The following is a 27,341-nucleotide window of genomic DNA, read 5'->3' as shown; positions in this document are numbered from 1 at the left end:
TAACTTGTTGGAAAGGGTTATAAGCGATAGAATTCATCATCATTGATAAAGGAATAAGTTGATTAGGAATAGTCCAAATGGTCTCGTGAAATGTAGGTTGTAACTCAAAAACATTATTGGGTTTGTGAGTTCTTCCAGAAGGTGACCAACCAGGTGGATGATAGTTAATTCATAAAATAGTTGATGCGGTGCATGTGGATATTAATAAGGGGTTTGATGAGGTTCCCCAGGGTAAGTTATTGCACAAAATACAAAGCATGTGATTGGGGATGATATAGTGATTTTGATCAGAAATTGGCTACGTGAAAGAACACAGACGGCGATGATTGATGGGAAACATTTATCCTGGTGTTCAGTTACTTGTGGTTTACCGCAAAGAATTGGTCCACTGTTGCTTGTCATTTTTGTAAATCACCTGGATGAGTGCATAGAAGAATGGGTTGGTAAATTTGTGTATGACACTAAGGTCGGTAGAGTTGTGGATAGTGACTAAAGATGTTGTCAGTTACAGGTGGACGCGGATAAGCTCAAAACAGGGCTGAGAGGTGGCAATTTGAGTCTATCACGAAAATGTGGGGAGGATTCACTTTGGAAGGAGTAACAGGAGTGCAATGTACTTCACTTGGTAGTGGAGATGAACAGAGACATCTCGGTGTCTATGTGTATAGATCCTTGAAAGTTGTCACACAGGTTGATAGGGTTCTCAAGAAGTCTTGCGTTGTGTAACATTTTATTGGTAGAGAGATTGATTCTTGGAACCATTACGTCATGCTGCCGCTGTACAAGTATGGCTGCACTTGGAGTATTGTATGCAGTTCTAGACACCGCATTATACGAAAAGTATGGAAGCTTTGGAAAGGGTTCAGAGGAGATTGCCTGGTATGGAAGGAAGGTCTTACGAGGAAAGGGTGACGGATATGAGACAGTTTTCTTTCGTGAGAAGAAGGTTGAGAGATAACTTAATTGAGACATATAAGATGATCAGAGGTTACATAGTGAGTTCTTTTTGCCTCGGATGTTGATAGTTAACAGGAGGGGCATAGCTTTAAATTGAGGGATAATATATATTGAACAGATGTCAGAGGTAGCTTCATTACTCAGATTGTAGTAAGAGTGTGAAACGCATTGCCTGTAAAAGTGGTCGACTTGTCAACTTTCAGGGCAGTAAATACTCATTAGATAGGCACGTGGACAAGAAACTGCAGGTTTAATGTCCTCCTGATTTTTACAGTTAAGTGTGTCACTGAGGGCCACATAGCCTGTACTGTGCTTCAATGTTCTATATCCAATGTTCTGTGTTCGATCTTCTTCCCCGAGAATCGAAATTTCTACCCACGAACGTTTGCTGTTTGGTAAAAGATGCGCTCGCAGGAGATTCTGATGTTACTCCCTGTTCAACGTTTATGTTTCCGGAACTGCACGTGCACACTGGACAGACTTCTGGTAAATTTTCCAAACATTCCTTCCAAACATTGAGTGGAGTCTCAAACATGAATTAGATTTTAAAAAAAAAAGAAATTTCTGGTGACACCGGCTGCACTTGGCCCAGTTCTTGCCCACTTTGGGAGAAGCCTTGACATTCTCTGTGCTGTGGCTGCATTCTCTGGCAAATGCCTCACGACACTTTCGCGTTAAGTGCTAAGGGGGAAGACTGTGGAACATCAAGACTGTTAGCTGTTTGCAACTAAACGAATTCCCTTTTTCTGTAACTAGGAATATTCCCTTGATAAGACACGGTCAATTATATTAAGCATGTAATGATTACGAATCTAAATTCAAATTGCTTTGCACATTTCTCACCAATTGACAATTGAGAACAATGCTTCAGTTTTTTTTAGCTTGTACATTATACTGGCACAGCAAACGTTGTTTTAACTGGAACCTTTTGCTCATCCGGAAAAAAATTAAACACCTGACATAACGGATGTTTCCTGTGTAATCACAATCTCCACGTATTTAGTTGAGGGTGCTTTCCACCAGTAAATTTTATTTAAGTCAAAGTTGTATGATTATTTCAGGGGAATTATGACGTAAGTAAACAATAACAGTGATGTATCCACTCCCTGTTTGAAATTTCTATTCTTTACTCCGTGTTTTTACATTATGAGGACCTCTTCATCAATGCACATAAATGCTGGTTAATAAAACGTTTGTTGCATTTACATCCCACTATCAAGTCTTATTCACTAAGGAACAGCAAAACCACACCGACCAGCCACTTCTCGTGATCTTTACTTGCTGATTGAATACAGGCTGTGAAATAATTCCTTGTGATCAACAAAGATCAATTTTGGATTCTCGAGTGCTGACAAAATTATGAATTGAGTCCTCACATTATTGACATAGATAGGTTCGAATCTGCTTCTGTCGTTGTACTGAGCAGCCGTTTCTTTTTATTATAGTGCAAGAACATAATGCATGTCTGTTCACTGACTCCTCCAACAGTTCAAAATCAGGAACTACCACAATGCCTGGCATTTGTGCAGTAATAATACACAATAATGCATCTTTCTGAAACAAGCTGTTTTACTGTCGCACAGAGAATAGTGGCCTAGGACAGGATCACATAGTCACCGGGGTCAGTTGCAACTCGTGAAATCCAATCCAATCATTAATGCCACTGTGGTACGATGCAAAGTTGTATTCTGAGACACAAGCAGATACTGAAATTATTTCCGGAGGTTCCTTTTTACATTTTCAGTTTTTATATTTCCAAAGTGTGCTCCAACCTTCTCCTTCACCCAGTCAATTGAGCAAAAGTCTGCTTGCTGAAGAAATTAATCAATCAAGTATTCGAGTAGCCGACATGCCTGTGGGGAGGAGAAAGCAGAAAGAAAGGGTAGAAAAAAATCTCAAATCGAACATAATTCTTTACTATTGGCTTCACGGAGGAGTTTCTGGATGTCCACAGGGTCTGGAGTGAAGAATTATGTGAGTGTAGTTGCAAACGTTTTGATGGTGAGTGCGGGACTATGTAAACTCCACTCAGGGCATTAACATCTTTCTTCAAATGTTCCATTCCAAACTGGAACTTGGAGGGTTTCAGATCGTACTGCGCAAAATCTCTATTTCTAAACACAAAATTATTTCAGAGACTCCATCGAAGGCCACCCCACCAAGCTTCTGCGGCACATTACGGGGATTTTCAACGACTCAGCTATGGTTAACCAGAAAGTTGTGAAAATTTTAGGAATATAGTTGAACGATGCTCTTAGGGACATGCACTGTTTTCTGTTTCTTCGTGTGAAGGATCCAGCAGTATGACGGATCGTAACATATGGCTTACAGGATCTAGCTCTCAAAAACTTTCCAATCTCCAAACAATTGTTGAATTATTCCATCCACTTAGCACTAATAAATCCCTGGATTTCAGCTCCTCGACTCCTCATTGTCTCGTCCTCTTGCCTGCAGCTCATATTCAAAAGTGTCCAATCTTGTACAGCAGAAATGATTATTGGCTCGACTAATTGATCAACCAAATGGAAAGTCTACACGTTGTCCTTTATTGGAAGAGTGCTGACTGGAATTATTCAGTTTGCACGTGAATGTCTTGTTGTGTTTCATTTGAATTGGTTCAATTAGCACAGACAAAAAGTAGTTGCCCAATGATATTTGGTTTATGTATAAACAACTTTTCAGTACAACCGCCATGCAAAGGATGGTGTGAAACTTGAAAGGATTCAGAAAACATTTAGAAGGACTTTGCCAGTGTTGGAGGGTTTGAGGTATTCGGAGAAGGTGAATCCGCTGGGTCTCTTTTCCCTGGAGTTTTGATAAGGTCATGAGGGGTATTGATTGGTAGAATAGTCGAGGCCTTTTCACAGTCTTGTGGAGTCCGAAACTACAAAATATAAGGAGGAGCAAAAATGGAATGAGATACATGACCAAGTGTTGGAGGTTGACACAATTATCAAATTTAAAATCCATCTAAATGGGTACATGAATAGGAAACGTTTGTCTGGATATGGGCCAAATATTTGTATATCGGGCTAGATTAATTGAGGATATCATATCGGCCGGGCCAAAATAGTCCAAGTTTTCATGTTACACCGCTCTGTGACTTTATTTGAATGCTGAGTCAGTTGGTGTAAAATTTGGTCTGTAGCTTCAAGAGATTTTTTGAAGTATTTAAGACAGGGTCACTTTAAACTCCACTTGAAAATTAATAATGGTGGAGAAAATTTTCAAATCTTCACGACTCTGTGCCGCGGAGATTTTTCTTATGTTAACCGGTAACATCATAGTGATTTACAGCATGGAAACAGACCCTTCAATCCAACATATCCATGCCGATCAAATATCCTAAAGTAATCCGTTCATATTTTCCAGCACTTGGCTCATATCCCTCTAAAAATTCCTATTCATTTACTCATTCAGAGGCATTTTAACTGTAGTATTTGGCCCAGCCTACAGCACATTCTCTAGCAGCTAAGACCATACAGATACCAGTGTCTGTATGAAAACATTGCCCCATAGGTCCCTTTCAAATCATTCCCCTCTCATCCTAAATGTATACCCTCTAGTTCTCAACTCACCCATCAGCAGGAAAATACGTTGTCCATTTATGCTATCCGTGTCCTCGTGAATTGAAAACATCGATAATGTCACCCAACAGCCTCCGACGCTCCAGTGAAATAAGTGTAGTAATCTCTCCCTACAGCTCAAACCCTCAAAGCCTGGCACCATCTTTGTACATAATTTCTTCATTCGAAACGTTTAGGAAGAGCTTCAAGCACTGACTCTACTCTGCTAGACACAACATATGTTGGACAAAATTGTGTAGTCAGTTATTAATATAGCTAGTGATACATTTTAATCTATTTGTTTCTGACTGCAAATCTGCAAAACTAGATTTCGCAAGTTTTCTTTAAAATAAGTAATGACACAGATATTCAGACCAGATTACGGAATTCCTGTTGAATCCAGATGTCTCCTCTGCTTGAGATTCCTCACAGGAACCTTCCGTAACAATCTTGGGATGGAATCCACGCATTCACTCGTAAAGAAAATCTTTCTGAAAATGGCAGAAGTCTGTGTGTCACATTCTGTCGTTAAAATTTCTATCAGCCCAGTCCCCAACTGTTACCACTGCTATGAAATGATACATATGGAAGATATATCGGGTATACGAGTTACAGCAGTTTCACGGGTGTAATGCCTGTCTGAACTCTGTTTGCTTCCTCACAGAAAGGCGATGTGCTTGACCCTTACTGGCCGACTCTACCATTCAATTCGATCATGATCTAACCACCGAGCTCTGTCCTCATCAACACTACCTCCCTTTCACTCCAAGGACTATATTCAACTCTTTCCTGGAAACACTCAATGTTTTGTCCCTGATGTCTTTCTGTGGCAGAGAATTCCACAGGCTCCCACCTATTCTCTGGGTGAAGAAAGCTCTTTGCAATCTTAATTCCGCTGTCGACACCTTACACTGTGACCTCATGTTTCTGGTTTCCCGCGCATCACCAGCACCACTCCCACAAGTGATTTGGACATTCCTTACTCTGTCTGCTCCCTGTTTGGATTTGATATTATTCATTGATGCCCCACCCATCTCATTCTCGTAAACTCACACATAATGCCAACCCGATCCAGTCTCTCTCCATCTGTCAGCCCAGAGATCTGTCCAGGATAGCGTCCTTTGCCCTCCATCCGTCGCCAGAACATCCTTCCTCAGATCAGAAGAGTCCAAACCGCAAGCACACACAAAAACCCAGCGTATCGTCTCCTCCTGTCCTTCCCTGCTTCTATACTCTAATCCTCTCTCCTCGGAGGGCCGAACATCCCATTGTACATCCTCACCTGACTTTCATCGAGTGGAGTTGGAGAAAAACCCAGGTATTCTTATGACTCCCTCCTTTTCCGATCGAAACGAGAATGAAGTGGTCGTTGCTGTTCCTGTTTATTCCCTGACCCACGTATCTCTGTAATTGAAAGCAACATTAAAAAGAGTTGTCTCACCCTTTCTCCATTTCTGTGCTTTGCAACAATTTTACCTGGATATGTATCCGATTGTCAAAGACACCGTTGGAACTGTAACATTTGTGGATATGATAACCCTTTCTGTGAGTCAGAATTATTGTTGGTTTTTACTTTTGTAATAAGGCAACTCTCGATTAGAACCCTGCTACAAGGTGACCCTGAGCGAACTAACGCTTTAACGTCTCTCCTGCTCAGTGCTTTGAATACAGCAATGGAAACCTCATGTTGAAGTTTTACAGTACATTGATGAAGCGTCTTCTGGAATAGTCTGTCCAAGACTGGTCGCCCTACCTATGGAAGGATATATTAATTTGGAGAAATTTCAGAAGAAACTTCAAGTATCTTACTGTGTATAGTAGTTTGAGTTGTAAATGGAGGCTAAACAGGCTGGGTTTGTTTTTTCACTGGAGCATCGGAGGATAAGAGGCGAATATGTCGAGGTGTCTAACATGGTCAGGGGTATAGAAAGGCTTCTTGGTAGTTGTCCACCAAATGGCGGATGTCACGAGCAGGGGACACATTTTAAGGTTGAGAGTAGAGGGCTTTAAACAGAAATGAGGAATTACTGGATGTGGGTGCCATACATATTTTAACAGACATTTGGTAATTACATTAATCAGAAATGCTTGGAGTGTCACGGGCAAGGAGCAAGCAGGTGGGACTAGTTTCGTTTGGCATTCTAGTCGGCATGCACTGGTTCAGTCCGATGGGACGGTTTCTGTACTGCCAGACTCTGTGGGTCCACGGTAAAAGCAAAGAGAACTTTCTGATGTATTCTGTCTGCATCCACATTGTAATGAATGTGTAAGGGATACTGCACATTTAAGAGATTTCAAAAGCTACCAAGGACCAGAGAAGCACAGAGAGTTCGGAGCCAGGTTACAGTATAACATTTTGTAGAAACAGCTAAGGGCTGTGTTGTGAGGATACAACTGTAATATCTTCTAGGAGAAAGAGAGGACTGCAGATGCTGGAGATAAGAGCTGAAAATGTGTTGCTGGAAAAGCGCAGCAGGTCAGGCAGCATCCAAGGAGCAGGAGAATCGACGTTTCGGGCATGAGTCCTGAAGAAGGGCTCATGCCCGAAACGTCGCTTCTCCTGCTCCTTGGATGCTGCCTGACCTGCTGCGCTTTTCCAGCAACACAATTTTTGCTACAACTGTAATATGACCTGTGAATTCTTGTACTCAATACCCATCCCGATGAAGGAGAACATGCCGTATGCCTTCTTGTTTATTCTACTGACGTATGTTGTCAGAGTCCAGGCACATTGGACCTACAAGTACGGTCATTTCTTTCTACATTTTCTTGGAAAATTTGGGTATCATCTTCAAACCCCAGAACTTCTATAGCAATTTTAAGAGCATGTTGTCACTCATTCTTAATTGAGCTATCCAGTAATAGCTCAATTACTGAAGAAGGGCCTGTGCCCGAAACGTCGAATCTCCTGTTCCCTGGATGCTGCCTGACCTGCTGTGCTGTTCCAGCAATAAAGTTTCAACTATCCAGTAATAGCCAAAATTAAACTTACCGTCTCACCTCCCGTTTATTTAAAGATCTAGGACACTACTCTGAAAATGTTTACATCTGCTGGTATCTTTTGCACCCCTAATCTCTTCAAATCTGTCCAAATCTCAGACTGGATCTGTCTGAATATTTCCAAGCCACGAAGCTGAACAACCCGAAAACAGTGTTAACTCTTCAGTTCATCTCGCCCCGAAATCTGTTAATGTATGAGTGACAGAGAATAACCAAACTTCACTATTTAAAGACAAAAAAATTATTCTTTAACTCCGAAAGAGAACATTAAACAACAACTCTCTACAACTGTAATACTCCTTTCTCTTAAAGATTTGTTGCCCACCTCACTCTGTATAACAATATACTGATCTGATAAAACCTTTATTTAATTTGAAGCAAGTCAATTTTGAAAACGAGACCACGTGTATTGTCTTCAGGTGTCTAACTCCCTTTCTTTGTCGATCTCTCTGTGTCAACTTCGGTCTTCTGCTGCATAGAGTTTTCATATGAAAACTGTACGTTTTGGAGAGAAGCGTTTCGGGCAGTCTGTGTGACAATGGGTGGCAGTGCTCTTTCTCTGATTAACTGTTTAAAACAGCTACTTTTTATTCCCAAAGCTATCAGCTCATTTCGTTGATTCGATGCTGTCAAAGCAGTAACTTTCCAATTTGTTTGTGTGCGGTACTTTGGGGTAGAGTTTAACTGAATTGGCTGAATCTTAACTGCTGTGAAAACAAGTCCTTATCCAAGGTATACCCCAAGATGTTACACCTGTACATTTTCCAGCACAATCTGTGACATGCAGGTTTTTGCTAGCTTTCACTCTCTCTGAAAGGTACAATATGCGGCTTCAACTTCAAAACACAAATATTCTGTCATGTCGAACAACAGTTGCTACAACATTTTCAGAGAGCCTGCCATTTTCTCAAGTGGGCGTGTTGCAATCCTAATGTTTCAGAACCGAAAACAATAGCTTCACTGCTGTATCTGCCAGTTCACTATTACCCAGAATCAGGTCCATCAGCGACCTGTTTGTACCAAGAGCCGAGGGGAGATCCTCAGGTCAATTATCTAGCAGTACGTTTTGCTATAGAGTTTTTAATCATAAATGAAGATGAAACAGAAACAGATATCCGAACAAATCTAATGAATAGTGATAGCTCTGTGCTTGATATCAGTAAAACACGCAGTGTCAAACATTCAGTTATTATAAATACAGTTTCAGTATTTACTGCAGTTTCTGCATCTTTCAGTATGAATGTCTAAGAGACTCAGAGAACACTTTTACGCTTGAAGCTCCCAGTTCATTGCAATTCAATCTTAGCAAATGGAATTTGAATCATCGCGAATCAAACCTCGCTTCTGATAATGACATTTATTGATGTTGCCGTTATTAGAACGCATATTAATACAGAAAAGAAAATTGTGGAAGTGAATGGAATACATTTCTCCATCCTTGATAATGAATCTCACTCTGTTCAACTACGTTCAAAAAATGGGCAGTAAAGACTCTCCTGCTTCTAGGATGCTCCAGTCTTATCTTATTCCTCCGTGGATCAAAATTGTTTATGGATGTTCCCACTGGTTTACTTTACTGTAACATTCTGGTGACCGATGATCAGATTTTTGAAAGATTCGAAAATATCCCATGAAGAGAGGTGTCTCACACGTGAATTGGATTGGAAGAAATGTCTCGTGACACTGGTTGCCCTTTGCCCAAGTCCTGCCCAATGTTGTTGAAGCCTTTCCACTCTCTGCTGTGTGTCTGTACTCTAGTGCTAATTTCTCACAACATATTAGCTTTAAGAGGTAGAAGTTCACGAGTGTAAATCCTCAAGACTGCGAATGATGTTAACCATTTATAATTACACGAATTTCTGTTTTCCCAACCGAGAAATCTTCCCTTGGCAAGGCACCCAATAGGACTAAGTGTGGAACGATTATCAATCTGAATACATACTGTTTTCTCTTTTCGAAAGAAAATGGCAGTTGAGAAAAACGTTTGGCTTTTTTTTTGTTAGCTTCTACATTATACAGATACAGGATACCTTGTTTTACCTGGCAACTTCCAAACTAGCACTTATCAAAACTGGTGAACCTTTACTCCCGAAGTGACGGTCGTTTACTGCATTTTCGCCAGTACATTTTATTTAAGGCAAATTGTATTATTATTTCAGTTAATCATATACACTATTGTTTAGCTATACATAAACAATGTATAACTCTAATGTGTACACTTTTTGTATTATGTTTATTTTACTCTGTTTGTGTTACTTACATTTTGGACATCTTTATCAACTGGCATATGCACTGGTTAATAAAAAAATGTTGTATTTATATTCCATCATCTGGACTCAGCAGCTGAATTACAATAAATACGTCAGCCACTTCCAGTGATCTCGCCTTGCTGAGTGGAAAATACTGTAAAGTCCCTCCTGAGCCAAAGGGATCGATATTAAGCATTATTGATACTGTATGTTTTGAAGTTGTTTCTATCATTTAATTGTTCAACTCAGTCCTTTTATGACAAAGCAACAAAATAATGCATGTCTGTCTACTAATTCATCCAACAACTGGAAATCAGGAATTACCTCAACGTCTGGCATATGCGTAGTACACATCCTAGTCATTGTAGAATCTCGGAAGCAAGGATGCATCTTTTTTGCTCGGGCTGTTTTACTGTCACACAGAGATCAATAGCCTGAGACAGGACCACACACTCAGTCTGTTCAGTTGCAACTCGCTACATGCAAGTGCTTGCATAGATTCCACTGTGTTCTGAGCTAGTGCTTTACTCTGAGACTCGAATTCATAGTGAAATAAGTTCAAGGTGGCTCGTGTTTACAGGTTCAGTATTTATGTTTTCACAAAATGCTCCAAAACCTGTGCTTCACCCAATCAATCATGCAAGAGGTTGCTTGACGACAAAATGGACCGAGACACTGCTCAAGGAATTGAGCTGACTGTGGGGAGGATAGAACATCAAGAATTCGGAGAAATGTCTGAAACCAAAATCATCATTTCTGTGGGATTCACGGAGGAGCTTCTGGATATTTCCGTATTCTGTAGTGAGGAATTGAGAGCGTGCAGCCACAAACACTTGAATGATGAGGTGCGGGATGTTGAAAACTACACTCTTGGCAGAAATATTTTCCTCCAAACGTTTCATCAGAAACGCAGACAGAAGCTGGGAGTGTTTGATGTGGTACATTTTCAAAGCTCCATTTCGAAACATATTTTCATCTTGTCAGAAACTCGAGTGAAGGCCATCTCATCAATCCTTAGTAATACATGATAGGAGTTTTCAAACTCTCGGCCATGGATTTCCAGAATATTCCAAATATAGTGGGAATATAGGTGAGTGATGGACTTGGGAAGGTTCCGCTGTTTCCTGTTGCGTGGTGTGAAGACGGGACCCAGTGATAGGCCCAGGATCCAGCAGTCCGAACCGTTGTAGCCCAAGGTGAACATGATCTCATTCTCCTCCACGTGTTTGAAAACGGCTGCTGGCATTTACCAATCTCCAAAACACATCTTGATGTATTCCTTCTGCTAAGCACTCTCAACTCCCAGGATTTCAGATCAGATGCTGATCTCAAGCCTTTTCCAATTAATGACATGAAATGGGACGAGTAGTCACTAAAAGGGAACATTCTGGCGAAAGCTTGTGTTGGAATAGACTGCACACAACGTCAGACACTTCACAACAGTGTTCAGGATTTGTGAACATGTGCTGAGCTTCTGTGTCTCTCCGATTCTCAGCAAAATCGAGCCTGCCCATGCATTCATCCAAACCATTGAACAGAGAAAGCAAAACCACTGAGTTGTTCTGAAACACTCCCAGAACATTCCCGAAGTACGGGTATTGCTCCCAGTGTGAGATTCCGCATATTAATCGTGGTTAAATGACGCAATTTAAGACTTGAAACAAATTGGAAGTCCTGATGCATTTTCTCAATGATCCAGTCATAACCTATTTTCGTGCCATTATATTTTTGTTTTGCAATTCATGGGACACCACTCATTAGAGCGGAACTTCAAATTTGGGAATTTCATAAGGAAAAGCTGACCTTGAGCAACTGGTCATTTCGATTTTAATTTTCAGTCCTCTTCTGAGATGTTTCTTTCTCAACTCCTTATCATAGCAACCACTTGCCAGTATATCATGTTCGACAAGTGTTCGATCTCAAACAGCAAAAATGATTGTTAGGTTGGCATATCGATCAACCAGCTGGAGAGTGTTCTTTTATCCTTTATTTGAACAATGCTCACTCGCAGGGTTACAGTTTGCACCTGAAGTGTCTCCTTTGTTTCTCGTGAATTGTTTCAAGAAGAGCAGACATAAAGTGATTTCCATGTTGTTTGGTTTGTGCTTGAACAACCTTTCAGTGAGATGGCGATAGAAAGAACGTTGGGAAACTTGAAAACGTCCAGAACCGATTGCAAAATTGAAGGGTTTGAGCTCTACAGAAAGAATTTGAAATTTTTGTACGTTTATAAAATTAGGGGAATATGGATAGCTTAAATAGTTGTGATCCTTTCCTCGTGGTGTGGGAGCCCAAAACGAGATGAATGAATTAGACTAAATGCTCCTTATTCATTCTGTACAGTTTTATGACTCTATTGAAAGCTCAGTGGATTAGTGTGAAATTTGATTTGCAGCTTCAACAGACTGTTGAAGATATGGTAACGTTAAATGCCACTGACAAATTAATACCGGTGGAGAAACCTTTTAACTCTTCACATAATTCTAATTCTTGCACATTCAGATTTTTACCGTTATATATAGTAGATTCAAGAATGGAAACAGACCCTGCAATCAAACCCGTCCATGCTTGCCAGGTAGCCGAAATTAATCTCATCACATTTGCCAGCATTTGGCCCATATCACTTCTAAAACTTCTTTTTCATAAGCATAACCAGATTCCTTCTAACTGTTTTAATTATCCCACCATCAACATTCCACTGATAGCTCATTTTATGCAGGACCACCATGTGAATGAAAAATATTTCCCCTTGGTTCGATTTCCAACCGTTTCCCTCTCACCCTAAACCTTTACACTCCAGTTATGGACGCTATTATCCCAGGGAATAGACCTTATCCATTTACACTATTCATGCTTCTCATGATTTTATTAACCTCTGCAAAGTTACTCCTCACCTCCGACGCTACAGGCAAAACAGCCCCAGCGCATTCAACCGCACTTGTCATCTCAAACAGTTAATCGCAGGCAAGATCCTTGTACATTTTTCAGAATCGTTTCAATTTCAGGAAGAGTAAACTGTCTTGCAGCAGTACCTCAAGTCCACGGGGCACAACATTTTTTAGATAAAATGGAACACTCAGTTTTTCATATGGCCAATGACATCTCTTTACTTCTAAATACAGATTTCGCAATCAGGTTTCCATTATAAAGAATGGCACAGATATTCTGATCAGATACAGAAATTCCAAGTGTTTTGGGAAGAATTCTTTACTTCCGTTTCCTGAACACGGGTTTCCTTCTACAAGCTCGGGCGGGAATGTACAAATCCACTCGAAAGAAGGTCTTTGTGAAATCAAAAGATGTCAGTTTACCAAGGCCTGTCATTTTGATTTCCAGATGCACAGTCAGTCAACTATGACCGTTGCTGTGAAAGGGTAGAGACAAAAACACTGCAGATACTGGGATTTCAAGCCAGACAAGCAGAAGGCTGGAAGAATACAAGAACCCAGGCAGCAGCAGGTGATGGATAGTTCAAGGTTTCGGGTATAACCTGTTTTCAGAACTGGAGGTTCCTGCATGGGGAGCTGCAGATAAACTGCGGCAGCGTTTCCGTCGGTAAAAGGGAGGGCTAGTGAGGTAGGGAACACAGGTCGACGGTACGACTTGGTAGATCGATGGGAGGAAGGATCGATCAGAACAATGGAAAGGGGTGAGGATGAAAAGTCATACCAGGGTGGGAAGGGATGTTAATTGAACTTGGAGAAGATAATTTTGTTTCCTCCAGGTTGCTGGCTGCCCAGTGACAACAAGCACAAACTCAGGGTAAGATTCTCCAAGCATCTCAGCCGGGCTTACAGGGGCTGATCTGACCTCTCAGGAACTGCCCACTTGAAATCCTCCTCTCACTCCCTTTCTGACCTGACCATCGTTGCCCTCCTCCATTGCTAAAGCGAATCAGAACGAAACTTGGAGGAATAACACCTCATTTTCGCCCCATTCAAATGATGACGTGTTGTTCCTCCAATGGAACGGAGGGGAATGTGCTGGAAAGGGCATCAGGGAAATGGAAGAGAGGTTATTGAAATGGGAGAACTCAGTGAAGTTTTCTCCAATTTCAAAAAATCTTCTCTTCCCATCCCCGACTCCCTTTCCAACCCATTCCTCTCCATTCCAGTCCTCTGATCCGCCATTCCTTCCAGCTTCCATCCATATTCATTCCTCCCATCTATCTAAAAGAGCATGCAATCTGCATGCGTTCACCTCTTCCTTTCTGTCAACACGCTCCTCTCCCCACTGAAAACCCTTCCCAATGCCCCTGAACCTGTAGATCCCCTGACACCCAGAACTGAAAAAAATGTTATACTCGAAACGTTGATCTCTTCACGTCCGTATGCTGCCTGGGTTGCTATGTTCTTCCAACTGGTCTGCTGTGAAAGAATAAGAATACATCCTACATGTAGTGGAAAGGTAACAGATAGCGAGGAGAGCATGTGAATAAGCTTGAGGTATTCCAGGTAGGTGTGACACCAGGTACGTGGTATGTGAGATGATTGAAATAGGGCGTAGCCTATATCAGGATTTGGGTTCAACCTCCTGGTGTGTTTGGTTCAGAGAGTGGCTGGAGGGTCTTCTGTTGGCTGTGACAGGCAAGGGGTTATCGGGGTTCAGTCAGAAGTGAAAATTTCATTTTGTGTGGCAAGGAATGATTAGCGATAGTCAGAATAGCTTTCCACGTAGTAAATCGTGGTTCAAAAACGTGGTTGAGATTTTCTTTGAAGAATTGACCAAGAATACAGAGAAAAGCAGGATGGTGAACGTTGAATTTTGCAAGGCATTTGGCAAGGTTCTGCATGGGAGACTGGTTATAGGTTCAGATTACATGCGATCCTGGGAAAGCTCGGCAAATGAATGTAAGATTAGCTTGAATGTCGGAGAAAGAGCGTGTTGATTCAAGATTATTATTGATCCAGTTTTGTTTGTCATTCCTGCAAAAGTCCTGGATCAAAAATATGAGGCATGGTTAGTAAGTTTGCACATGACAGCTACATCAAAGTATTGTGGACAGTGCAGGAAGTCATTTAAGAATAAAACTTGACCTTTATTTACTTGGCCATGCGTCGAGGAATTCCAGATGGAGTTTAATAATGTTGACTGCAAGACGTTGCATTTGATTAAGACAAGCCAGGGAGACGCAACCACAGTTAATCGTAGCGCCCTGGGCAGAGTTGTCAAAAAGAGAGAAGCAGGGATGCAATTACGAAGTTGTGGCCTCACGAAGAGAGTGTGTTGAATCAGGCGTTTGGCATTTTTGACTGAATTAGTCACAGCAATCAGTATAGGACATAATGTTACAGTTGTATAGGATGTTAGTAAGGCCACTTTTGGAGTACTGCATACAAGTCTGTTCGCCCTACTGTAGGAAGATTTGTCTTAAATTGGAAATGGCAAATATAAGATTTCCAAGGATGCTAACAAGACTGAAGGGAGCCTGAGTTAAAAGGAGAGGTTAGAAGCTGGGGCATTTTTTCCCTGGAATATTGAAGGCTGAGAGGTGACCTTAAAGAGGTTTATAACATCGTGCTATAAATAGATAAGGGCAATAGTCAAACTCATTTTCCCAAGGCAGCGGAATTCAAAAGGGCATAATTTTTAGGTGAGCGAAGAAAGATTTAGAATTGGACTTTGGTGCAGCATTCTCACAGAGAGGGTTGTATGTTTATAGAACGAGCAGACAGAGGAACTGGTAGAGGAGAGTATGATTGCAATGTTTAAATTACATTTGGAAAGCTAATGGTTAGGTGAAAATAAAGGGCTATAGATCAAATGGAGGAAAATTGGACCAGTGCAGTTCACGCAACCTGGTCCATACGGATAAGTTTGGCTGAAGGGTTTGATTCCATTCTATATAATACTGAGCGTCAGAGCGAACAGGCAAGGACAGTTATTGGAGTTTGGGGGCGGGGAGCGGTGAGATGGTTCAGAGTATGTTTGATAAGGAGACTCGCCAACGGGATAGGACTCAAACTGTGACGTGGGGGTTCAGAGTGAAGATGGACGTGGTGACTGGCCATTGGGATGGCAGTGACGGTGAGATGGACTAGCAGGACCTGCTTCTATCTTATCTATTCTCTTCATATTTCTCCATGTTTCCCTAAGATGCCCCTCATTCTTTTAAACACCAATGAGTATCGTCCTAATTTACTCAATTTCTTTTCATAAGCCAACACTCTCAATTCTAAAATCAATTCACTAACACTCCTCTACACCTCCTCCCGTGCCAGTACATCATGTCACACTCCGGAAAACAAAAACTGCACACAGTGCTTCAAGTGTGGCCTCATCAACACTCTGCACAGTTGCCGCATTGTCCCTTTACTTAAATCTCCACATGTCTCGCAATGAACGCGAATATGCCATTCCCTTCTTAATTGCCTAATGCAATTTAAAATAAACATTTTGTGATTCACAGACAAGGACACACAGATCACTCTGAACAACAGCATGCTGCAATTGTTCATCATTTATCTGGTAGTCCATAATACCAAAATGTATAAACTTACATTCACCACCCTTGTTCTCTCCCTGAAATCTCAAGTAGCCTCAACCAACGAATATCCATGTGAATGCTTTCAATGTCTTCTGCATACTTCTGTGAACTCTGCATTTCGTCCCAAATGTAATTCCTGCGTGTAAACTGAAAACAATTGCGGGTCCAATACAGATCCTTGAGGAACACCACTAACCACTCATCATTAACCATAAAAAACAACTATTTATATTCATTCTTAGCTTTCTGTTAATTCACCAATATTTCTAGATTAGATTAGATTACTTTCTAGATTAGATTACTTACAGTGTGGAAACAGGCCCTTCGGCCCAAGTAGTCCACACCGCCCCGCCGAAGCGCAACCCACCCATACCCCTACCTAACATTACGGGTAATTTAGCATGGCCAATTTACCTAACCTTCTGTCCATGCTTGATACATGACCATAATGCAGTCAACGCTAATTTTATGCAATAGACATTTGTGTGCAATTTGTCGAATGCCATCTATAAATAAAGAGACACCGCATCTATCGGTTCTCCAATGTCCACCATGCACGTATTGTCTTCGAACAATTCCAGTAAAACAGTGAAACTGACTTGCATTTCATGAAACCACGCTGCTTCAAATCAATTGTAGAATTTCGGTCCAGATGTCTCGCTAAATCTTCCCTGAACAAACACTTTACACACCGCAGAGGTTAAGTAATGGGTGCACAGTTATCCGCTTTTTGTCTACCCTTTTTAAACACTGGTGTCAATATTGCTATTTTTCAATCTTTTGGAAACGCCGAGTGAAGTTTGGAAAATTACCACAAACACATTTGCTAATTATTCCCACGTTTCTATTTACTACCGAATGATGCATTCCATCAGGGCCAGCGGACTTGTCTCCGTTCCAACCTATTAACTTGGCCAACACTCGTACTTTCCTGATATGATCGCTTATAGTTCTTTACCTGCCTTAGACATCCTGTCATCAATTATTAGCAAGTGATTTGTGTCTTCCCGCTGTTCAATACGTCAGTCATTTCCTCATTTCCCTCTAGTACATCCAGCTTCTCATCGTCTAAAGAACCAATGCTTGCCTTATCTCTCTTTCTTGCTTTATATATTTGTTTAAATTTTTTTTTTATATTTTCTGAGCTTAAATACTCTGCTTATTAGTTTTCTCTGTAACATTTCTTCGTGGCTATCTTTTGACCGTTGAAAATGTCCAATTGCCTATTTTCCCAATATGCTTTGCCACATTGCGTGCAGTAGTGTTCAATTTACTGTCGTAGAGTCATAGAGATGTACATCACGGAAACAGACACTTCGTTAATGCCGACAAGATATCTCAACCCAATCAAGTCCCACCTGCCAGCACCAGCCCCATATCCCTCCAAACCCTTCCTATTCATATTCCCATCCAGATGCCTGTTAAATGCTGTAATTTACAAGCCTCTGCCACTTCCGCTGGCAGCTTATTTCATGCACGCATCAGTATATGCGTGAAAATTTTGTCCCTTACTTCTCTTCTAAATCTTTCCCCTCTAACCCTAAACATATGTCCTCTCGTTCTGGACTCTCCCACCCCAGGGAAAATACTGTGTCTATTTATCCTATCTATACCCCTCATGATTTTATAAACCTCTTTCAAGTCACGCTCCAGGAAAACATTCATAGTCTATTCAACCTCTGGCGATAGCTCAAATCCTCCAAACCTAGCAACATCCTTGTTTAGGTTTTCTGAACCCTTTCAGGTTTTACAACATCATTTCGAATGGAACGAAAGCAGAATTGCATACAATATTCCAAAAGTGTCCTAAGCAACGTCCTCTACAGCTGCAACATGACCTGCTACCTCCTGTACTCAATACTCTGACAAATGAAGGAAAACATATCAAACGCCTTCTTCACTAGCCTATCTCCCTGCAACTCCACTTTCAGGATGATACGAACCTGGGCTCAAAGGTCTCTTTGTTCAGCAACACTCCCTAGGACCTTACTATTAAGTGTATAAGTCATGCTAAAATTTGCTTCCCCAAAATGCATCACCTCAAATTTATCTAAATTAATCTCCATCTGTCACTTCTCAGCCAATTGACCTATCTGAACAATCTGAGGGAACGTTCTTCGCTGTCGACTGCACCTCCAATTTTGGTATCATCTGCAAACTTACTAACTATACCTCTTATGCTCACATGCAAATCTTTTCAATAAATGATGAAAAGTATTGGATCCAGCACTGATCCTTGTGGCACTCCACTGGTCACAGGTATCTCGTCTGAAAGAAACCCTACAGCGCCACCCTTTGTCTCCTACCTTTGAGCCAGTTATGTATCCAAATGGTAGTTAGATTAGATGATGACATTAGATGACATTACAGTGTGGAAACAGGCCCTTCGGCCCAACAAGTCCACACCGACCCGCCGAAGCGAAACCCACCCATACCCCTACATTTACCCCTTACCTAACACTACGGGCAATTTAGTATGGCCAATTCACCTGACCCTGCACATCTTTGGACTGTGGGAGGAAACCGAAGCACCCGGAGGAAACCCACGCAGACACGGGGAGAATGTGCAAACTCCACACAGTCAGTCGCCTGTATTCCATGAGATCGAGCCTTGCTAAATAATCTCCCATGGGGAAACTTGTCAAACGGCTTACTAAGGTCCGTATGGGCCACATCTACCGCTCTGCCTTCATCAATCCTTTGTTACTTCTTCAAAAAACTCAGTCACGTTTGTTAGACATGATTTTCCAAGCACAAAGCCAAGGGCTTTTGCCCGAAACGTCGATTTTGCTGCTCGTAGGATGCTGCCTGAATTGCTGTGCTCATCCAGCACCATTGATCCAGAATCCCTGATCTGTCCTTGCTTAACCAAATGCATGTACATCCTGCCCCTTAGGATTCTGTCCAACAACGTGATCACCACCAAAGTCAGGGTCATTGTTCTATTGTTCCCTGGCGTGCCTTTACCACCTTTCTTAAACAGTGGCACCACGTCAGCCAACCTCCAGTCTTCCGGAACCTCACCTGTGACGATGAATGATGCAAATGACTGAGTAAGAGACCCAGCAATCACGTAGTTTTCTGCGGTACACCTGATCAGCTTCTGGGTATTTACCCATTTTGATGCATTTAAGACATCTAGCTCGTCCTCGTTTGTAGTATGGACATGTTTCAAGAAGTCACCATCTGTTTCCCTCCATTCTATATCTTCCATATCTTTTTTCCACAGTAAATACTGGTGCAATCTCAGCGTTCAATATCTCACCCATCTCCTGCATCTCTACTCAAAGGCCACCCTGCTGATATTTGAGTGGCCCTAATCTCTCCCACGTTACCCTATTATCTTCAATGTATTTGTAAAAAGTCTTTGGATTCTTGTTATCTCTATTTGCCAAAGGTATGTCATGCCCCCTTTTTACCCTCCTTATTTCTCTCTTAAGTATATTGCTTATGACTTAGTGCTCTTCTGAGGATTTATTTTATCTATCCTGTCTATACTTGACGTATACCTCATTTTTTATCTTAAACAAATTCTCAATTTTTTCAGTCATCCAGCATTCCCTGATTTTTCTTTCACTAAGCAGGAATATACTTTCTCTGGATTCTTGTTATCTTATTTCTGGGCCAATTGGCTGAGAAGTGGCAAATGGAGTTTATTTCAGATAAACGCAGGGTGTTGCATTTTGGGAAAGTAAATCTGAGCTGGACTTATACATTTAATGGTAAGGTCCTAGGGAATCTTGCTGAACAAATAAACCTTGGAGTGCAGGTTCATAGCTCCTCGAAACTGGAGCCGGCAGTAGATAGGAGAGTGAAGAAGGCGTTCGGACGGCGTTCTTTTATTGGTCAGAGTATTGAGTACACGAGTTGGGAGGTATTATTGCGGCTGTACAGGACATTGGTTAGGCCACTGTTTGAACATTGCATGCAATTCTGGTCTCCGTCCTATCGTAAAGATGTTGTGAATCTTGAAAAGGTTCAGAAAAGATCGAGAAGAATGTTGCCAGGGTTGGAGGATTTGAGCTACAGGGAGAGGCTGAACAGGCTGAGGCTGTTTTTCCTGGAGCGTCGGAGGCTGAGGGGTGACCTTATAGAGGTTTACAAAATTATGAGGGTCATGGATAGCATAAATCGACAACGTCTTTACCCTGGGGTTAGGGAGTCCAGAACTAGACGGTATAGGTTTAGTGTGAGAGGGAAAGACATAAAAGAAACCTAAGGGGCAACTTTTTCATACAGAGGGTGGTACGGGTATGTCTTGAGCGGGCAGAAGAAGTGGGGCAGACTGGTACAAATGCAACATTTAAGAGACATTTAGATGGGTATATTAATAGGAAGAGATTGGTGGGATATGGGCCGCATGCTGGCAGTTGGGACGAGATTACATTGGGATATCTGGCCAGCATGGATGGGTTGGACCGAAGGGTCTGTTTCCATGCTGTACATCTCTATGACTCTATGAAGCCTTCCCAGTTTCTAGCCGTTCCTTTACGTGCGATCATCTGATCCCAATCGGCTTTTGAAAGTTCGTGCCAGTTCCACCAAAAATGGTCTTTCTGCAATTTAGAACTTCAACTTTTAGAGTTTATTTCCATCACTGTTTTAAACCTAATAGAATTTTGGTTGCTGGACCCAGACGCCCCCCCCCCCCAACCCCCCCCCCCCCCACCCCCACACCCACTGACACTTCAATCAGCTGCACAGCCTTATTTCCCAATAGTAGGTCAAGGTTTGAATTTTCTGTAGTCGGTACATCCACATGCTGAATCAGAATTTTTTCTTGTATGCATTTATCAAATTCCTCTCCATCTAAACCTTGAACACTCTGGCAGTCCCAGTCTGGGTTTGGAAAGTTAAAATCCCTACCAAAACTACTCTACTATTCTTACAGATAGCTGAGATATCCTTACAAATTTGTTTCTCAATTTCCCTCTGACTGTTTGGGGGTCGATAATACAATCCTAATAAGGCGATCATACCGTTCTTAATTCTCAGTTCCACCCAAGTAACTTCCATAGATGCATTTCCGGGAATATTATCCTTCAGCATAATTGTAATGCTATCCCTTATCAAAAACGCTGCATACCCTCCTCTCCAGCCTCGATTTCTGTCTTTCTTGTAACATTTGTATCCTAGAACAATAAGCTCCCCATCATGTCCATCCTTGCTGTGATATCCCAGTCACATGTTTGAAATCATGCCCTGAGTTCATCTGCCTTCCCTGTTATGCCTCTTGCATTGAAATAAATGCAGTTTAATTCATCAGTCATCACTTTTTCTCTGGTTTGTCCCTGCCTGCCCTATCTGTTCGATTCGCTGTTGTTCTCAAATGTGCCAGTCTCAGATTGATCTTTTTCCTTCCTATCTCACTGAGACCCACACCGCCCCCCCTCCACTTTACTCAGTTAAATCCTCCTGACCAGTTCTCGCAAATCTCCCTCCCAATATCTTAGTCCTCTTCCAATTCAGGTGCAATTCATCCTTCATGTAAAGGTCACTTCTATCCCATAAGAACTTCTTCCAATGATGCAAAAATTAAAATCCTTCTCCCATACACCAGCTCCTCAGCCATGCACTCATTTGATCTATACTCCTATTCCTGCCCTGACTGGCGCATCGCACCGGGAGTATTCCAGATATTATTTCGCTCGAGGAACTCCTTTTAAAAAATAAATTCCTGCGTAACTCTCTGTAATCTCCCTTCAGAATCTCCAACTTTTCCCTTCCTATGTCTTTGGTTGTAATGTGTACAGTGACCTCTGGCTGGCTCTCTCCCCTTTGAGAACATTCTGAACCCTCTCTGATACATCCTTGATCGTGGCAGCAGGGAAGCAACACACCATTCTAATTACTGGCTACAGAAATGTCTGTGTGTACTTCGGACTAGACAGTCTCCTAACACCATCGATCTCTTGGACCTCAACGTACCCCTCACTGCATAAGATCCAGTCTCAATACCAGAAACTTGGCTGTTCGTGCAACTTTCCCTTGCATGCTTGTTTGAAATTGTGATAGCCACAGAAGATTCCTGCTCTACATGTCTACCTCTCTTACCTTTTCTGGAGTTAACCCATCTATGTGACTGTACCTGCGACTTTTCCCACTTCCTATAACTACCATCCATCACATCCCCTTGCTCTTGTAAATTCCTCATAGCCTCTAAAAGTCTCTCCAACCAATACATTCTATCTGATAGGATTCGCAACCAATGGCATTTATTGCAGATGTAATCCTCAGTAACCCATAAACTCCCCGAAATGCCTACACTCGACAAGAGGTGCATGTCACTCTACTGAAGGTCAATTTTGGCTCTTTCCATCTACAGACCCAGAAAATAGCACTGTCTTATGCCTCTACAAACACTGCTCCAGGTTAAATTAATATTTATGGCGAATATTGTCAGTTTAATCAAGACATATATCTCGATAAAACATATAATCAAGAAAGTACCCAATCGACTCACTACTGCAGACTTACTGTAAAACAACGCTTAAAATATCCAGTTATCTGTTTCTCTGCTGTAACTTTTATAAAACAGGTTGTTCCAAGATCAATTCTGAAATTACAGCTTGTTAATTATCCCAGATGCACTCTGATGTCCAGCAAACAGCAAACAGCAAAGACACTAAATGTGCAGGCTCACTACTCTGTCAGTGAGCAATGTGGGTTTCTCTCTCTCCCTCCCCCCCACCCCTTTCTCTCCTGCAATGACCTCACCATGTAATTCCTTTGTCTGTTCCTCTACCTTTTAAAAGTGTTGTTGTTTGGACTTTTTTTTTTCTACAACGTTCCAAAACAATGCAACAACATATATAAAAAATAAATTACTGCTCCTGGAATTCGGCAGAACCACATCAAACACCGAAAATACCACGAAAAAGGAGCAGCTGTTACAGTCAGGACATTTTCCCGCCCTCCATGTCTACTCCTAGTTAGCACTTTTCCTGCAGTTCTTCCTTTTGAGAAAGATCTGGACAGACTGCATTCTGTACGGTTTGATCGGAGTTGCAACCTGATTTGAAGGAGGGAAATGCTGGTCTGGAAAGCGTATGGAATGTATTAGAAGAATGTTTCTGGCTTGTAACATGACGATCTGTTAAGTGGTCTGCGGCAGAATTCAACTTTTGGAGTTGGAGGTGTAAGGTGGAACCTCATTGATACTGACAGAACACTGGAAAAAGTTATGTTCGATGTGGGGAATGGCCAAGTGAATGATTGGAATGTCGGAGGTGCGGAGACATTTATGATGGAGGTGGACACAGGCCGATTGACGGGACTGCATATGCGGCTGAGTGCGATAAAAGTGATGTTAGACCTGGAAGCTAGTAAATGTGAATGCAAAAGCTGTAAATTTAGGACGGGTGAGAGATGTGGGAGGATGACTGATGTGATGCGAGTAACTGTGTGGTGCTTTGAAAGTTGATGGTGAATATGGAGACTGCCGATATAGAACGTGTGGACAGTGAAGTTGGTCATGGACACTGAACAGCCGTGTGGGAAACACTGAGTGTTGGCAAAGAGACTGGCGGTGGTCATGGTGACGGGCTAATTGCGTTGAAGTAATGGTCGTGTCTGATAGAGCGTCATTGTAACCATTGAGACTGTCCAAAGGAGTGGGAGAGACCAATGCATTCTTGTGGTTGGATGTGGGTAACAGTGACGGTGGAAAGAGTGACTGCTAAATAGGATTGGTTTGATGGCCAGATTATATGACAGAGTGATGATGGTAAGAAATACAAGCCAGTGGGGAAGTGAGTGGGATTTTGATCTGATGACATTGATGATTACTGTCCACTTGAAGTCAGCTGAGTGTGTTTATTGGTACACTTTCATCTTGAAGGAGAATATATGTATATTAGAATGTGGACTTGGAAATGGTGGATGTGGAGTCGAGACTGTGATGATGGCAAAGCACAGCAGGTCAGGCAGCTTTTGAAAAGCAGGACAATCGAAGGCCGACGGCCCAAAACGTCCATTCTCCGGCTTCGTGGATGCTGCCTGACCTGCTGTGCATTTCCACCAACATACTCTCAGCACTGATCTCCAGCGCCTGTGGACCTGCGTTTCTCCCAATGGTGGATGTGGGCACTGATCTGTTTGGAAACATCATACAGGCTATGAGCAAGAGTGCTGATAGATATGACCATCAGAGTGGGAGAGATGGCAGTGTGCGAGGTGACATTTTTGATTGACTTCGGAACTGACTAGTAGCATGAGTGCATTGACAATGTTAGGAGTGCGATTTAACGGGCACTGAGATGACCAGTAAGTCATGAGAGCAATGATTCAATGGAGTGGAAGGTTTGGTACGGGGAGGAGCGTCTTCCATGGCATTATAATTATGTGAAGAAAGACTGGTCAATAGGATGCGAGTAATGATATGTAGGCAAGATGGAGTGATAATTGATATGGAGACTGTCAGTTGCATTGATATATTGGTGCAGTGCGACTGAGTCATTAATCACATGGTACTACCAATTGTTTGACTGTCCTGGTGGGATTGAATGTTGATGGAAATGGAGAGAAAAGGTCCAAGATTTAATAATTGTTACTGAGGTTTCACACTTCTTCAGAAGTACATTCCATGCCATTGGGACCTTGATGCTGTCCTTCCCTTTATTATATGAACTAGCAGCTATAATTAAAGAACTCCTCACCTCAGCTTTGTCTTTTGTTAATACTTAGAAGTTCGTTTTCTGCAACTCCCACCTCTGAGACGGAGAAGGACAAATACAGAGGAAATGCCCGAGTAAGCAATCCATGCCATTTTCTGATAACAGACATCAATATTTTAAATTGTTCTCATTATGAGATTTAGTGTTCTTTAATTAATTCCATTGCACTCTTGCTCTCTGTTTTTCCGGCGCTGTCAGTGTTAACCCGTGAACCTGGTCTTAAAATGATTCTCCATGGACTGATTCAAATTCTTTTATGATGAACTCTTGCAATTCAATGAATCTGAATTTGTAACTGAGAAGTTCATTTGCAGTGAGACATGCTAAAACTCCCTTAGTGCTTTTCTTTCTGGTTTAGTTATCTCTGTGGTGATTGTCATTCGGAACATCGGGCGTTGTGGCCTCTGAGAACGGATCACATCTTCTGGTCATTGGACTCATTCAGTGGGCTCCACTTTCCTGGTTAATGAGGTTACACTTAAGGTTTATTATCAACTCTATCGATTTTAAAGAGAATAAGACTTGCCAGAGTTATGCTGAACGATATTTGAATAGTATTCAATGAGAATGGGTGTGTTTTTAATCATATTAGTCACTTCCCATTGAAACATTCCAAATTTTTGGCGAGGTTTGAAACGATTTTTAACACAGTTTGAGATTCTGCATATGAGTATGCTCGCTGAGCTGGAAAGTTCAGTTTCAGATGTTTCATCACCATACTGAGGAACATCATCAGTGAATCACCAGTGAACAGCTGGGGTTGTGTTCTGCTTCCTGTCTATTTGCTTAAATTTCTTAGAGAGTTTGGTGATGTCATTTCCAGTTTTTTTTTTCTCAGAGGATCGTACATGACGTCAAAATCCATCTGTTGTTTGATTGAGTTCCTGTTGGAAAGCCATGCTTCAAAGGTTTATTTGGCTTGTCATATAATGTATGTATAGTCCCTGTCAAAGTGGTGGCCTTCCGCCTGCATGTAAGGACACTAGTGATAGTGGGTCATGTCCTTTCGTGGACAGTTGATGTTCATTTATCCTGGTGGCTAGTTCCCGGCCTGCTTTTTCAATGTCGTGTTTGAGACACTCCTTGTAAGCTCTTCGTGTAAATGAAATTAGTTTTGCCTGTTGTCTGTCTGAGGTCTTAGAAGTTTATTAGCGGCTGCTGGATTTCTTGGTGCTTACTTTGGGCACCATGAAGCCAAGAGGTCTGAGTAGTCTGGCAATCACTTCAGAGATGCATTTGATTTAGTGCGAATTGGCTACAGTTGCGGGGCGTGTTTTGTTTGCTCGTTTGGGATTGTTGTGGGAGATCAGCCGAGTGTGTTTATTGGTACACTTCATCTTGATACAAGGTTTTCTTCTGCTCTTCGTCGCACCCTGGTGCTGCAGTGTGCAGTGGCTCGTTGAAATAATAACCTAATGCAGCTTCGTTTGTGGGTGTGGGATGATTGCTTCTGTAGCTGAATATTTTTTCTGTATGTGCTATTTTCCTGCAGACACTGGTTTGGCATTCCTTCTGACTGGCCTACTGTGATATGTAAGTACGGCAGTTTTTGTTGTTCTTGTGTTCTTTCTATATTGTAAATATTATGCCTGGAAGAATATTATTGATTGTCTTGAAGCTTCCCCTGATTTGTTTCGTTCAGTGATGACAAAGGTGAATCCATGTACCAGAAAGCAAGTTTGGGTTGGATGGACTCAAGGGCTGTTTGTTCGACTCACCATCTTTCTCCCCATCTTGGCCGATATCCATCCACACACAGTTGGAGGAGTTGAAGCCCGCTGTTTTAGTAGAAGCCACAATGGCAATTCTACAAATCTGTGCATTCTAACAACTGCCCATTTCAAGAAAGAGCTGCAGACTATAACTGTCACATACTTCTGTTTAGCAGTTTCCTACCACGGGAAAGCATTATGTTAATCTTTCATTTCATCGGCCATTGACTTCTGAAAACTGATTGGGTGAATGCTCTGTCATGGCATTATAATTATAATCAAGCTCAAACAAGGCATTGAGGAAATTAATACCTGCCTCCTTCAGTTTATCACACAGACTGTAATCCCCCCTCCCGAAAATCCGATTCCCGCTGTCTCACCCCACAGTTTATCTCCCCAGACCCACCCCACAATCGGTCTCCCTGAGTCTGCCTCTGACTGTGCCCCTACATCTCTCAGCAAAACTTGTCTGTCCCAGTCTGTTATCCCGGTTCGTTATTCCAGTGTGTCTCGCCAAATGTGCCTCCCCAATTTGTCTCATCCAGTCCTTTCTCACAAACTGTCTCTCCGGGTCTCTACACATACTCTGCCTCCCTTATTTCAGAAAGGTTGTGATTTCAACTAAACGTGTTGGATTGCAACCTGGTGTTGTGTGACTTCTGACCTTCTCCACACCAGCACCTCCACATCATTCC

This window comes from Chiloscyllium plagiosum, chromosome 42 (assembly GCF_004010195.1).
Source record: "Chiloscyllium plagiosum isolate BGI_BamShark_2017 chromosome 42, ASM401019v2, whole genome shotgun sequence".
Classification (NCBI taxonomy): Eukaryota; Metazoa; Chordata; class Chondrichthyes; order Orectolobiformes; family Hemiscylliidae; genus Chiloscyllium; species Chiloscyllium plagiosum.
The sequence above is the reverse complement of the archived record's forward strand: the minus strand, read 5'-3'. Positions refer to the sequence as shown.